At 34.7% G+C, this 13,228-nt stretch overlaps 1 pseudogene; it reads right to left on the minus strand.

Annotated features, from left to right (window-relative positions):
- Positions 1–10,151: 10,151 nt before the first annotated feature.
- LOC126029283 (uncharacterized) lies at positions 10,152–10,244 on the minus strand (annotated as a pseudogene).
- Positions 10,245–13,228: the final 2,984 nt, after the last annotated feature.

Genomic DNA, 13,228 nt, shown 5'->3' on the forward strand with positions numbered 1-13,228 from the left:
ACAATCATGTATGTAATCTAGGTGTTTAAATAAAAAAAAAAGAAAATTAAACCCCCCCAAAAAAAAACTGAATTCTCTTGTGAGAGGAAAGCTAGTACAAATTGGGAATTGGCAGAACAAGTCATGATTCTTCAGAACCTACCACTAATCAGTTGTATCCCATGTTGCTCACCTGAATTTCTTTAGCATATTGCCACTTAACATTCATTTAAAATTTTCAGTTACAACCCACTGTATCTGAAACAGGAGAAGCATGAAGAAAATAAGATAGAATGCTTGCTTAGTAGTTTTTAAAATAGTTATATGTGCAATATTTTAACTATTGCTAGCTATCTACTAGTATTGCGTTAGATGTATCAGCTAGCCGTTCTTATCTGTTGGACATAAAAATTACATAGCCTATGTGAGCATCTATGTAATGGAACCTCACCTAATATTAGTAATTCTGTCCATAGTCTACTCTGATTAACAAAAAATATGAAGAAGACAAAATAAATATGTTTTAATGCAAAGTAAATATTAATTTAATGAAGATGGACATATAATTTTATTTGTTTATATAATAGTTACAAGAATTTTTTGTGTGTGATGCTCAGGGGTTACTCCTGGCTTTGCACTCAGAAATCACTCCTGGCTTAGGGGACCATGTGGGATGCCAGGGGATCGAACCGCAGTCCGTCCTAGGCTAGCGTGGGGAAGGCAGATGCATTACTGCTTGCGCCACCACTCCGACACTTACAATAATCATTTTTAATTGAATTTTTTGTTTAGCACCACACATTTGTAACAAGATTCATTTAGGTATTTTTTTCTGTACCAGATATTTAAAAAATATGAAGCAGTATAGGTTTTATCCTTAGGGCCTGAAAGATAGCGCAAGGGTTAAGGCACTTGCTTTGCACCCAGCCAACCTTAAGTTTGATCTTTTCAACCTGAACACAGAGATGGAGATGAGTCCTGAGTCACTATCAGGCGTAGCCCAAAATCCCTCCCCAAAAAAAAGTTTTAGAGATTGGAGTGATAATACAGTAGATAGGGCACTTGCCTTGCTGCTATCCCTGACCTGCATTCTATGTGGTCTCCTGAGCACCAGGCGTGATTTCTGAATGCAGAGCCAGGAGTAACCCTGAGAACTACTGTATGTTGCCCCAAAACAAAAACAAAAGAAGAGAAAATTTTAATTAAAAAAATCTTTTTCTAGGGGCCGAAGAGATAGTGAAGCGGTAGGGTGTTTGCCCTAGACGCTGAAGGACGGTGGTTCGAATCCCGGCATCCCATATGGTCCCGTGAGCCTGCCAGGAGCAATTTCTGAGCATAGAGCCAGGAGTAACCCCTGAGCGCTGCCGGGTGTGACCCAAAAACCAAAACCAAAACAAAACAAAACAAAACTTTCTTTTTTATGTAATTTATATGATCTATCTATTTAAGTGAACTAATATGTTTTTATTTTCTTTGAGTACCACACCGGTCTGACTGACCCATCTGCTGATCTCTCCAATCTGAACTTATGGTCTTTTGTAAGTCAAAGTAAGTCAATCATTTCTGCACCATTCCAATATTATGACCACCATATCTTACTTCAGAGATAATCTATTTTTTTTTTTTTTTGGCAGCGGGGTATACCTGGCCATGCTCAGGGCTTACTCCTGGCTCTGTGCTCAAGGATCACTCCTGCTAGTGTTTGGGGAAATATATGCAGTATCAAATTTAGGTCTGCTATGTGTAAAGCAAACAACCTTCCTTCTGTACTAGCTCTCTGGCCTCTTTTTTCTTCTCACAATCAAAGTACAAATATACTTCTATTTTATCTTGCTAAAAAAAAAAAGTATTGCTGGTGCCCTCAGCACCTCTATTTTGCTCTATTTAAATGTCAGAAATTCAAATCTGAACAGATATAATTTCAAATTCCCTAATGAGTTCAATTTCTCCAAGTTTCAATGACTAATTTGTTTCTGAAACAGACTTTTTAACATTTGTTATGGAAAGTTTTGCTTTGTTTTGGGGGGCCATAGATAGCTGTGTTCAGAACTTACTGCTGGTTTTTACTACTGGCTTTTTGTTCAGGAATCGTTTTAGGTAGGGTTCAGGGCACCATTTGTAGTACTAGGGGTTAAGTCAGGGTTAGCTTTGTACAAGGCAAAAACCCTACCTGATATACTGTTGCTCTAGCCCCATGAACTGTGACATTCGATTACTGTCTCATGTTTAATTATTTTCCCACATAGTGCTAGAAATGTTATAAAAGTCAATAAGAAGTAATAGATTAATTTAATAATGATGATAACATTATTATAATTATTGGTTGTATTCTTATTTCAGAGTCGGTCATACTTTAGAATATATACAGTATTTTCCTTAATTTTATTGTATGAGGTCAGAATTCCCAATTCTTAGAGAAAAACAAGACATGTACAGGTTGAATTGCTTGCTCAAGTTTACATAGCTAATAAGTAAACAAAGCTATGATTCCAGTAAAGGTCTGAATGATTTTAATGCCTATGTTTTGCCTTATTGCCATTTGAAAGGTCAGAAAATAAATGTGCTACCTTTATATTATAAAATGATAAATATTATATAAATAATGATAAAATATTATTTTCTGCTAAAAATCATAAAAATTATTTTAAATTTGAATCAGTTTCTGTTCTTATGATGCCTTTCTTTAAAAACAAAATGTGTGTGAAAGTTCTTTGTATATTATAAAGGCCTAGATAAATGTAAGGCATAATTATTATAACTAGTAATAAATTTAAAGTAATTTTATTGTAGCCTTTTCAATAATTATAGCATTTCATCACAAATATAGGTTTTCTTGCTTTGCGTAACAAAAGGTTTTCTAAAAAATTATACATAGTTAAATGCTTAACAAACTATTTTATGTATGTATAAAAGAACATATTTCTGGGTGAAACTATAAAAAAGTAAGGAATAGTTTATAATCTAATTCCCTAATTATCTGTTTGAATCTTAACTATTTTTACATTTGAGCTTTTTGAAGTAGGGCACTCAAATAATATTGACTGACACCTAAAACCTTGAAATATTACCAGAATGACCCCAGGCCAAAGTTACTAACGTATCTTTGAAGCATAATTGCTGCTATATATTATAGACTCTACATCCTTAAGCCCTCAAAAAGATGTTCTCTAAAATATGGACAAACAAGTTTCATTAAAGTTATTTAAATTCCCATCCATAAATCAGATCCAGATATATGATTAGTAAAATATTTATATTTGAAATATATCATAAGTCACATATCTCTGTTACCTATTATTCATATTGATACAACTCTGAATTTTAATATAGAATTTTAAATGTTTTTCTCCTCAAAATTAATTAGAAATCTTTGGTACCATTCTAAATAAAAGATGGTCTTTATGTCATAAGACTAAACTTCTTTTGCTCCATTAAGTTTACTAATCATTTATCTTAACCTTCTAAAAAACATTTTTCATAGAAAATTATGTACTTATGTATCTTCCTACTCACATATAGTAGTAAATATAAACATTTGTGATATTAAAGTTATATTTTAATCCTTAAAATGACCATTTGGCTGCAATCTTTTCCATAAGCATAAACTGATTTCCTTATTCTGGACAAAGAATCCATTGATAACTGTTAGGTGATGTCGTGAGTGAAAAATTTGAATAGAAACATGGTAGAAGACTTCTGGCTAAAATTAAAAACAAGGAATTGCATATGGTGAATTCTCCTCTTTACTTAGCCAGATATTATCTACCAATCCTGATTCAGAGACTAAAATAAGTACAAATCCAAGATATCCTGTCTGGTGCCAGAGAAACTGTACAGAGATTAAGTCTGTGGCCAGAGCAGTGGTGCAGGGCATAAGGCCTCTGCCTTGTGCGCACTAGCCTAGGATAGATCACGGTTTGATCCCCTGGCATCCTATATTGTCCCCCTAACCAGGGGTGATTTCTGAGTGCATAGCCAGGAGTAACCCCTGAGTGCCATCAGGAGTGTCCCCACCCCCCAAAAAAAACAATAACAACAACAACAACAACAAGGAGATTAAGGCACTTGCTTTGCATTGCACTGAACCAGGTTCAATACTATGTATGGTCCCTTAAGCATTACTAGTGATTACTCTTGAGCAAAAAGAAGGAAATAGCCCTTGAGCACCACAAAGTATGACATAGCTTTCCCTGCCAAATGATATTATGAACATGTATAACAACTATTCAGACTCATATTCGAAGTGTCATTCTACTAAAAACATAATTTCTTACATCAGTAAACAGAATAAATAATAGGAAAATAATCGTGTGATTCTAATTTTGGTCAATTGAGAATTTCATAGAAAGGTAATAAATGTTAGAACTCTAATTTTAAAATTTAATATAACTTTATGGATAGCATCACTTAAAAGTAACTCAAAAAAAGGGAAACTTTCCAAAAATAGGAGATTCATTGAATAAATTATAATACTGTATTGGTATTTAAAATAGGAACACGTTTCTTTTACTGATACATAGTAAGTAAATTAATAGGAACTTCATGAGAACCTGAAGGATCCAGTAAAGAAATTGTTACAGTAGTTGGTGAAAAATGGCCCAAAGGGGCAGTTCTATGAATGTTCTGGAGACATCAACATAATAATGCATAAAAGATAACTGAACATTCCATCCAACCTGGACTCTCACCAAGAAAATATTCTGGAAATTCAACCATCGTTTTGGGAAGATTCAATACTTTGCAGTATAGAACAGTAGACAAAATTCAGAGACAAGGATCTCTTCCCCTACTCTGGGAAAGGAGAAAAGCATAAACTTAAAGAGAAAATAGATGAGAGGGTCCAGAGCAATAGCACAGTGAGTAAGACATTAGCCTTGCATGCACCTGACCCCAGTTCGATCCCTGACATCCCATCTGGTCACCCAGGCCTACCAGGAGCAATTTCTGAGTGCAGAGCCAGGAGTAGTCTTTAAGTGCTGCTGAGTATGGCTCAAGAAAACAAAACAAGAAAAAGGAAAATGGATTGAAAAGCATTATCCAACATCAAACAGAAACCTAAGGTGAAAGGGTAAAAAAAAAAATTAACAGACCTTCTGATTTATTGGTATTTCAAATTTTCTCATAACACTCTGTCTACCAGAAAACCAAGTAGCCCACATGCACCACCTCATCAATAGAAAACCAACTTAGTTTCACAACTAATCTTCAAAAGAACTTGATGGTCACCAATTCTTCCCAGATAGACTAAATGTTCTAAGGCCTTCTCAGAATGAAGGCAGGCAGATTCCCCTTTCTGCCAAAAGACACAGAAGCTTGTAGCCATACCTGACAGCTCTGACATAGAAAAAGCTCAGTTTTAACACTGAACACTTATTAAACCGCTAAGCCACAAAATTATTTCAGCTCTATAGTTCATGTACTGCATGGCCACATCCATATTTTCTGGTACTGTCAGCCCAGTAGAATTGCATAAAATCTGTTGGGAAAATTGCATAAAAACTACCAAAATCAATGAGTAAACAATAATACAAAAAACTCACCTAGTACCAACCAGCCTAGCAAATCCTCAGACAATGACTTTAGTAATACCATTGCAAGATAAAATAATTATCACAAATTGACTCATACTGATCTAAGTTTTGATAATCCCATTTGCCTTTGTGTAACAACAGCATAAAATAAATTTGAGTCTACAAGGGGGCAGGCTGGGATGGATGCGAAATTTGGGACATTGGTAGAGGGAAGGTCAAGCTGATCATGGGATTGGTATTAAACATTTAATACACGAAACAACTATATTATGAACAACTTGGTAAATCATGGTGTTGTAACAAACAGTTAGAATAAAAAAGATAAAAATTAAAGATTTATTAGATGTTTTGGAGGAGTTATTTTTTGTCTTTTGAGCCACACCTAGAGGTGCTCAGAGCTTTCTTGAATCTGCACTTTGGTATCACTCTTGGTGATGTTCTGAGGACTATCTGTGGTGCTGAGCATTGAACCTTGGTTAACTTTATGCAAAGGAAGCACTGTGCCATCTGTGTTCTCTCTCCAGCCCAGAACTTCAGATTTATACTGGTACTTGCTGAGTCAAAAGCAGTCATGGATCTTTTTGTTAGTCTATTTTTGGACTATCTGGCAATATCCAAGGTTTATTCCTGGCTCTACTGTCAGGAATCGCTCTTGGCAAACTTGAGAGATCATATGGGATGACGGGGAGTAAACTCAGGTTGGCCCATGTGCAATGCAAGCACTATATCTAACCCATTATACTATCACTCTGGAGCCTTGAGTCTTCTTAAGGACCAAAACAAAACAGGATGACTGCTACTTCTGTCTCTGGCTTGATGCAGCCATTCCTGATGTGGATTCTGCCTAATAGGATTGCAGTTTTGATTCTGCCTCAACAATTAGTATAACCCTAATTATTGATTTATAGGCTCGTAGTTACCAAATCAAAAATAAGGGAAGTTTTCATGATGGAGTTACCCCAGAATCAGACTTAATCTTCAATTTAGGTAATCGCTACTGAGTATAAAACTTCCCTCCAACCCCCTAAAATTCAGTTTGTGCCTCTACCCACTGTGTCAGAAAGACACTGGGAGCTGCGAGCACCCAATACTGTGAAGTCATTTCCCATATTGCACAGGGAGCAACTCCTCCTGAAACTGCAATTTGCTGCTTCTAGCCCAGAGACCACAGCATGGAATAGACACTGGTATCTCAGCCTTTCAGGTTATGGTTTAAAGCATTAATTCCCTGGTGTAAAAATCCCATAGTAACTACAAAGGTAAACTTGCTGAACAGCTGTATTTGGTACATGTGACAATATCCAATCTACAAACGGGCAGGCTGGGGTGAGTGGGGAAACTAGGGACATTGGTACAGGGAAGGTGAAATTGATTGTGGGGTTGGTATTAAACATTTAATACACGAAGAAACTATATTATGAACAATTTGGTAAACCAAGTTGGTTGTACTGTGACAGCAAATCAGCTGCCAGACACTAACAACTGTAAATTCTAGACCAGAATCTAAGCCAGTTCTTTGTACTATTGTAGCTAAATCATGAGTGCCACAAATATTCTGTTATCATCCAGGTACAAAAACAAATAAACAAAAACCAGTTACAACCACCAGTTTAATCTTGCAAACAATTATACATAGTCTGTGATTTCCAGAAATTCAGAGTCGCAAGCATTTACTTGAAATTGCAAGCAGTTGCACCAGAGTGTTGCTTAGGCCAGTTAAAATGGGATTCCTAGTCTTAGGTCCCACATAGAACCTGGAATAATGGTGAAATGAATAATTCCCTCTACATCAACAGAAAGTAACAAAAACTCAAGAAATATTCAAATAGGTCAGAATTTTCTAAACTGCCTGAATGATGTTGGAGCAATAATCCTCTCAGGTTTATTGAATTGAGGAAAATAAAAGAAGGGAATTAATACATTTAAAGGTTGATGGAACAAATGAAAGAAGTCACTCAAGCAAAGATTAAAGAACTAAGGAAAAATAGTAGCAAGACTCAATAGCAAAATAGAAGAAACTGAAAATCAAACCAGTGACCATAAAGATGATATGTGGCATCATTAGAAGTATATGAGAGATGTTTTTATTTATTTATTTGGTTTTTCAGCCACACCCAATGACTCTTAGGTTTTACTCCTGGCTATATGTGCTCAGAAATCACTCCTTGTTTGGGGGACCCATATGGGACGCCGGGGGATGGAACCACAGTCCATCCTAGGCTAGCACACAAGGCAGATAGATGCCTTACCACTTGTACCACTGCTTTGGCCCTGAGATGTTTTTATTTTTATTTTTGGTTTTTGGTCCACACCCGGTGACTCTCTGGGGTTACTCCTGACTGTGCACTCAGAAATCACTTCTGGCTTTGGGGTATCATATGGGATGCTGGGGATTGTATCCAGGTTCATCCTAGTTCAGCCACGTACAAGGCAAATACCCTACCTTTGTGCTATTGCTCTGGCCCTGAAAGATGATTTTAATAAATATAATTTTATAAATATAATTGACAAAATAAAAAACAACCTTCACATCTCAGGAATTCTATAAGGAGAGGAAAGTAAGGGGGAAATGGCTGGTTGAAGAAATGACATTTGATAAGCATGCCAATAATAGGATATATAATATAATATATAGGATATAATATAATAATATTATAATAATCTTGTGCACTTAGTCCAGAGGCCCAAAGACTCTCAAACAAAAATAAGTCCAAAAATAACCCCAAAACATATTGTATTCAAAATGACAGGAATAAAAGAGATAACTCAATTAGGTTGTAAAAGAGAAGCATATTCTCAGTCATGCAGGATAAACCATAAATTCACATCAGAATTCTTAAAGGAAACACTGTAAGCAAGAGTGCAATGGGACATTGTATTCAAAATATTGAATGAAAACAACCGTCAACCAAAAATCATCTACACTTTAAGGTTATAACTCATATTTGAGGGTGTGGTAGAAAAATTCTTTAAGTGCATCTAAGCTAGCTCTACAAGGAATACTAAATAGCTTCATATCAAAAGCAAGTAGCTAATAAAAAATTAATTTTTAAAAAGACCAACATCCTCTTAGAAGAGTGACAACCAATTCTTTCTATCAATAGTTTTACTAAATTTAAGTGGACTGAACTCTCCTATCAAAAGGCGTAAAGTGGTTGGAAGAAACAGAAAACAAAGTCTAGCCCTCAAAGCTACTTTCAGGAGACATACTTGAACTCTTACTATGAACCCTTTCTTAGAATTAAAGATCGGAAAACAATCATACAGGTTAATGATAGACTAAAAATTCAGGATGGCTGAACTTATATTGGATAAGTAGTGTTCAACTTAAAGTATCAGACAGATGAATAGACATTATAAATACTGGTAAGTGATCAGTAGATCAAAAGGAATTACACTTATCAACATATGGTGCCAGAGAGAGAGTACAGTGATAGGGTGTTTGTCTTGCATGTGGCCAACCCGGCAGGGACCCGGTTTGATTCCTGGCATCCCATACGGTCCCCCAGCCTGCTAAGGGCGATTTCTGAGTGCAGAGTGAGGAGTGACCCCTGAGGACCACTGGATGAGGCCCAGTAACCAATAAATAAATAAAGTTAAAAAAACACATCAATATTAGGCACCAAATTTTATAGATAAAGTTAAATGTCTAAGAGGTGTATTAATAGCAGTTCAATAATAGTAGGTTTTAACACTCCACTCTTTATTACACAGATCAGTGAGATGTAACAAGAAAATGAATTCTAGATGAAAACTTGGAAAAAATAGTTTTAAGAAGTATGTACAAGAGTCTCCACTCTTCAAAAGTCAAATACACCTTCGTTTTCAGTGCACAACATTCTCCCAGATAGAGCATATCCTAGGTACAATTTGAGTGTATATAAAGTTATGAAAAATAGATGTGATATGTATTATCTTGCCATATCACAATGCTAAGAAGGGAAGAATTAATTATAAAAAAAGCAAGTCTAGGAAAGCTTTGTAAATTAGACAATATACTGTTAATCAACAGTGGATCAAAGGAAAAATTAAGATTCCTTAACGTAAATGATAAAAAAATAAAGACAAATTTCCATATATTCTTATACATTTAAGTTTCTTATGACATTTTTTCAAAGATGCTCTAAATAAGCACATTATTAATTCAATTTCAAGTTAATAAGAATACTTCCAAGCTTATCAAATGTATCACCATTCCTACAATACATAATAAATGATATATTTGAGTTCAGAATCTATCAAGGAAATGGGACTTATAGGATGATGTGAAATGCATAATCTAATCTTAGCAAACACTACTACGTTAAGTCCACCTATTTTCTTAATGAATTGAACTCATCTACCTTTTTATGCCCTACTGCATTCTTGATGATGATAGGTCTCAATTTCTGCCAAGAGAGATATCACAATCTGTAGCCTTTAAAATTTCTATAGCGGTAGGGCATTTGCTTTGCATGTGACCAACCCAGAATGGACCCAGGTTCTATTCCCAGCATCCCATATGGTCCCCTGAGCCTGCCAGGAACAATTTCTGAGCACAGAGCCAGGAGTAGCCTCTGAGAGCCACTGGGTGTTGCCCAAAAACCCACCCCCCAATAAAATTTTTATATATAATATTTGATACTGAATATTTTCTTTCTTTTTTTTATGGAACACTTCACGAATTTGTGTGTCATTCTTGCGCAGGGGCCGTGCTAATCTTTGTTACTAAATATTTTCTAAGAATTTGAAAAAGCAGAATCAAAGGAAGGAGGACAAAGCAGAGAGCAGAAACAAACATCAGTGAGCCAGATTTTGGAATTATTAGAAATAGAGCTTGTGATGTCCTGAATTTGATTCTTAGCAGTACATATCTCCACTCTAGCACCATCAGTTGTGATCCCAATATTCCTCAATTACCATCTTTGGAAACCTCCTGGACTCCCAGAACCATCAGATATGACCACATCTCAGAAAGAGAAAAAATACTTTTAATAATTTCAAGATTATAATATTTTGGTGAACAAAGAAACTTCAGCTAAAAATAAGTGGATATCCTAAAACTTAATAATAAAATAATATGAATAAAGATATTTATTCTTATTATAAATTATTTATAAACAAGTATACACAAATGGAGCACTATGCAGCTGTCAGGAAAAAGGAAGTCGTGAAATTTTCCTATACATAGAAACTATTAAGCAGAGTGAAATGAGTCAGAGGGAGAGAGAGACACACACAGAATAGTTTCATTCATCTGTAGGATTTAAGAAAAATAAAAGATAGTATGGTAATAATACTATTATAGAGATGAGGTTTGAAAGGACCAGCCCATGATTTGAACTTACCACAAAGATTGGTGAGTGCAGTTAGAGAAATAACTACACCAACAACTATCATGGCAATGGTAGTGAGTGATAGAAATAGAATGCCTTGCTTGAAATTGAAGACAGGCAGGGTTGGTGGAGGAGATGTGGAGCATTAGTGGGAATGTTGCACTGGTGAAGGGGGTATGTACTTTTTCATGACTGAAACCCAACTACAAACATGTTTTTAATCATGGTATTAAATAAATATATTAATAAACAAAAAATAAAGAATTTGAAAGAATTCAATACTGAAAAAAATATAAATATATTTAAATATAATATGTAAATAAATATAAAGATATGTAAAGATTCAATAGCAGGTAAAATACATGAGAGGCTTATTAAAATTTATGATGGGTCAGTTAAATTATTCAGTTAAAATCATATATATGCAATTATTCATGTGTGTATAGATAAGAATTGAAAATAGGAGCATAAGATATATGAGACATATTGAAAATATAAAATAAAAAATTTCTAAGAAAAAGATTATAGTATGATAGTATTGTAAACCATGTTACCATAGTAATAAAGATAGTAATAAGATATTATTCTGAAAATATTAAATGATCAAAGTTTCAAAAAGAAAGAAATCATAATGCCAGAAATATCCCAAGAAAGATAAATCCAGAAATTATATTTAGACATATAGTAAGACTACTGAAAATGAAAATTAAGGGAGAAATCTTAAATGAAGATAAAGCCACATTTCATCAAAGCCACAATAAGACTTGGAGCTAACTTTTCAGCCAAGTAATGGAGACCAAAAGCCAACAGATTGACAACTTTTATTTTTCTTTTTTTTTTTTTTTTTTTGGTTTTTGGGCCACACCCAGTAACGCTCAGGGGTTACTCCTGGCTATGTGCTCAGAAGTTGCTCCTGGCTTGGGGGACCATATGGGACACCGGGGGATCGAACCGCGGTCCGTCCAAGGTTAGCGCAGGCAAGGCAGGCACCTTACCTTTAGCGCCACCGCCCGGCCCCAGATTGACAACTTTTAATACTGAAAGAAAATAAGTGACAATCTAGAATTTATACTTAATAAAACTAGCTTCAAAAAAGAGGACAAAATTACTATCGACAACAAAAACTAAGTGAATTTAGCAACAGCAGCATACCTAATAAATTCCAAAGATATGATAAAGGAATAGTTAACTAAGAGAAAAGCATTTCCAGAAAAGGAATAGTTAACTAAGAGAAAAGCATTTCCAGAAGGCAACATGGAAATTGAGGAAGAAAGAGCAAAGTACAAATATATATGTTGATAAATCTAAGTTAACTGTTAAAAACATCTTGTAATATTTAAAGCAGGTGAATATTGAAATGAATTTTATATTGAATGTTAACATAAATGCATGTTACATGCTGCATTGACATTAAAATTTGAAAGTGATAACATGAAATTAATTTAAGAATTTGTATTCTATAGGAAGTGGCAAAGCATACATACATTCATTCATAATAGACTATAATAATAAGGGGTGCATGGTATATTATTTAAGACAGTGCATTAATATAACATAGAAGTTAAAGAGATACCACAACTTTCTGAGGTGTTTTGCAAAGCAGGAGTCCTGTTTTTCAATCAATACTATTTTGTCCCCTGAGTACTTCCAGGAGCAACCCCCACACCCTTGACCACTGTCACAATGACTTTCTCAAAAAATTTAATATATTACTAATAAGCTAACAAAGCTAATGGAGAAGAAAATAGAACAAGAAAAATACAGGATTAATCTCAAGTTTAAAGAATGTGAAAGAACATCACAGAACCAATAGGAAATAATATGGTTATGTGAATTTAATTTAAAAAAATAGTATTAGTTGGGCTGGTGAGATAATACAGTGGGTAAGGAATTTGCTTTGTATGCATCTAACCCAAGTTCATTCCTCTGTCCCACATATGTCCCCTGCAGTCTCACAGGAATGATCCCTGAGCACAGCTGGGTGTTCAAAAACTACATAATTATTATATAAATATAAGTATTGTATATAAGTATTAATCCCACAGGATATAATAACTTAATTTGTATATGTAATAATATGCCATCATAAAACATAAATAAAAATTGATAAAATTATGAAATATGAATAAAAATTCCCAATATGGTCTAAGATTTTAACACTTCTTGGTACACAACCTAAAAACTGAGTAAGAATATAGTTTAACTTGACAAAATCATATTCTAACATAACTTAGTTATATGTAGAACACTCCACCCAACCCAACAATGTCAAGATTTATTCTTTGGGACCAGGGAGATAGCCCAAAAGAATAGAGTGTCTTGTATATATAAGATAACCTGATTTCATTCTGAGTTGCCATATGGCCTCCTGGATACTGATCCTAGCACTAGACTGAGTCACTG

This window comes from Suncus etruscus, chromosome 14 (genome assembly GCF_024139225.1).
Source record: "Suncus etruscus isolate mSunEtr1 chromosome 14, mSunEtr1.pri.cur, whole genome shotgun sequence".
NCBI classification, from domain to species: domain Eukaryota; kingdom Metazoa; phylum Chordata; class Mammalia; order Eulipotyphla; family Soricidae; genus Suncus; species Suncus etruscus.